The sequence below is a fragment of the Rhagoletis pomonella genome, unplaced genomic scaffold (assembly GCF_013731165.1).
Source record: "Rhagoletis pomonella isolate Grant_MI unplaced genomic scaffold, Rhpom_1.0 Rhpom_scaffold_00001, whole genome shotgun sequence".
In the NCBI taxonomy this organism is placed as follows: Eukaryota; Metazoa; Arthropoda; class Insecta; order Diptera; family Tephritidae; genus Rhagoletis; species Rhagoletis pomonella.
This window is the reverse complement of record NW_023458555.1, coordinates 62,132,567-62,136,250: the sequence shown is the minus strand read 5'-3', so window position 1 is coordinate 62,136,250 and position 3,684 is coordinate 62,132,567.

Below are 3,684 nucleotides of genomic sequence, written 5' to 3'. Positions count from 1 at the left end.
ACCATAATTGAGAAAAATTACAAATAAATACCGATTTGAGCTGTCGCACAGTGTTATAAAAAGAGTTATCAATGAAAATTTGTTTCTCTTGAAATCAAGTTATATGGCTGCTTATGTATGTACATTAGACTGCATCACCAAAAAATGTTGCGGTTTTTCCGCCAGGATTACACAATGTATTATATTCGTCGTCCACCAAAATATTTTGGAAAAATATTAAGATTTAAGCGAGCTGGGCCGATTTGAAAATACCTCCAAAAATGGAGTTTTTTATGAATAAAAATAGTTTCTTAAAGAACTTTTTGAAAAAGGTCCCCTCAAACGACGAAACAGATTAAGATTATAAAATCTGCATAAAAATATTTAAAAACCTTTTCAACGGAATCGCAAGAATGAGATTTTTGATGCGGTTTTTTAACTTTTTTCAAATATTGATTTACAAAAAAATTTAATAACAGGGCCACACCTTTTCTGATTTAGACTTGTAGGAGCTCAGTTGAAAGGTATTTTCACACTGTTTTTTTTCTGTCCAAAAAAGGTCATTCGTGTTCCATTTTTTTTCAAACACCAAAAACATCTTAAATAATTCAACTTTGAATGAAGTTCGTTCATCCTACTTTTCTCTTTCCTCCTTCGAACGAGTTTATTAGCTAAGAAATAAAAAGGGCGAGAAAATACCTTTCCAATGACACCTCTCAAGTCTATATCGGAAGAGTTTGGGTTCAGTTATTCAAGTTTTTCTTATACCAATATATGAAAAAGTTAAAAAACAGCATAAAAAATTTCATCATTCCGTTCAACTTTTTTTTGTTTATTTTTTTGTGATAGTTTTATGCAAATTTTTTAAGCTCGAACCGTTTTGTCATTTGAAGGGATTTTTTCGAAAAAAAAACTTTAAGAAACTTTTTTTATTCATAAAAAACTCAATTTTTGGAGGTATTTTCAAATCGGTCCAGCTCACTTAAATCTTAATATTTTTCCTAAATACTTTGGTGGACATCTTAAAATATAATAGATTGTATAATTCCAATGGAAAAATAGTACCGATTTTTTTTGTATGGGGAGTGATGCAGTTTAATGTACATATGTACATATTCCGAAATTTTTAAACCCGAGCGCACTTGGGCACAAGGGTATATTAATTTTGTTCACATAACGGTTGTTTGTAACAGCCAAAACGATTCGAGATAGATATAGACAAATGTATACATAAATACTCAGAATGAATAGAGAAGTCGATTAAGCCATGTCTGTCTGTCTGTCCGTCCGTGTACACGATAACTCGAGCAAAAATTGAGATATCTCAACAAAATTTGGTATGTAGGTTTTCATTTATCCAAGGTTGGTTGGTATTGAAAATGGGCGAAATCGGACTGTAACCACGCCCACTTCCCATTTAACGGTAATTTCCAGAAATAAGAAAACTGCGATATTTTAGTAACTACTAAGGTTGCCAGAATTTTTAAGCGCGAAATCAGTACATTCGACTTTTTCATGCTAAAAAAATCAGTACTTTTCAGTACATTTTAATTCAAAGCAAAATTATGAATCTAAGTAACAGAAAAAAATCTATATATTTTGGTATATAAATAAAATATAGTTCATAAAAAATAAAAGTGTTATTCATTTTAATAGGAACACATCATTATACACAGGAGCCAATAAATTATTTTATATTTGTGACATTTTGAATAGCAATAACACTGTACGGCAAAATCAACGTTTTTTCTGGGTATTGGACCAAACCATTTTTTTTAAGAGATTGAGTCATAGGTAAAAAAGTAATTTCTCCGTTTTTCGAAGTTAGCCTCCGAAATCGAGATATGGGCCTTCGAAGTTCGAAATTGGACCATTGGTAAAAAATAATTTTTAATTACTGTATGTAAACTACTAAAAAAAGTAAAAACATAGTCGTGGTACGCCTTTTTCTCTTATTTAAACGATATATAACTGATTCTATGTTATAGGTGCTATAAAGGGGTTTAAGGTTCGAAAAATTAAAGACCTTATTTTTCAAACAAGTTTAAACTGATTTTTTAAAAATTTATATCGTCGTAAACGTGATTAAACCCGCTTTATTGTGATATGCAATTTGTGTACTTCGTATGTATAAATCTGAGAAAAAACATTCAAAAGGAAAAAATACTTTTTTTTATAAAAAACATATTTAAAAAAAATGGCATACGGTTTCACTATTAGTTCATAAACTATAAAAATGTTATTCATTTTAACATGAGTGTACACATCATCGTACACAGGAGCCAATAAATTATTTTACATTTATGACATTTTTGAATAGCAATAATGAGATCATTCCTATTTTCAGTGTTTAAGTAGTCAAAGAATTCTACACCTTTCATTTTAAAATTACTTTTAATTTGAAGTTCACTTACAAAAATTTTAATTAGAAGCCGGTTTCTCTATTTGCGCCAGGAAACAAACTTTATTCTTAAGATCCTCTCATACTGTAAAAAAGTACCAATTTTTAAGGAGTTTATCTATATTTCCTCATGGCTTAAATCATTTTTCAACTACGCAAAATCTGTGAAAGACTATGAATTCGCTAAAAAGAGTATCTAACTCTATGTCTTGTATGCAAAACTCTTTTACAGAGTCAGTAAATTGAAAAAAAGGAGTTGTAAGTTATAGGCAAAAGCCATTCGAATATTGAAATTTATTGTTATTAAACTGAAAGTTATTTTCGAGATTACTAACAACACTCGACAAAAATGTAAGCCTTCTTTTTAAATAATTTAAGCTCCATCATATAACGACCCGGCGATATGCCCATAAATTTATTAATCTTTTTGTTGTATTAATTTCTTGGGCATATCAAACATTATCTAAAACATGTCAACTATAATTATTATTGTATTATTTTTTACAGTACAGTTTAAGGAAATTCCAACGTTATGTAAAAACCTTAAGAAAATACTAAAGTATTTTGTTTGAATAGAAAATTCAGTACAAATCAGTACAAATTTTGAAAAATCAGGACATTAGAGTACTGATTGAAGAAATGAATAAAATCAGTACAAGAGTTGAAAAATAAGTACTGTACTGATAAAATCAGTACGTCTGGCAACCGTAGTAACTACTGAAGATAATTCACTCAAAATTGATATTTACAATAATTTTCGGACGTAAAATAAGAATATTATAAATTTTTAGAAAATGGGCTTAGCGACGCCTACCTATGGTTACATGTGTACATCTTGGTAACCGCTGCACCAATTTCTTCCAAACATGGCACAGTTATTCGCCTTGGTACAGCACACCAAATGAACGAAATTTTTTTTTAATCGGACAACAACCACGCCCATCAGTAAATATTACAGCTAATTTATTCACAATTGATGCTTGCAACAATTCTTTACCAAGAAATACGTTTATGATAAAATTCTGGAAATTTGCGTGCCACCGCCCACTTATGATCACATATATGTATATCGGTAAGCGTTCTACCAATTTGTACCAAACTCGGTATGGTTATTGTCCTTGCCACATAAAAGCAAAGTGTTGAAAATTATTGAAATCGGACTAAAATTACGCAGAAATAATGAAAAATACTTCCCGTGATATTTCTTGAACACTACAATGATATATTTTTTTTTTTATGATCAACGAAAATAAATTTTTGATGTGTATACATCTTTGGTTTCGGTAGGGGTAAAATTTGCGAAG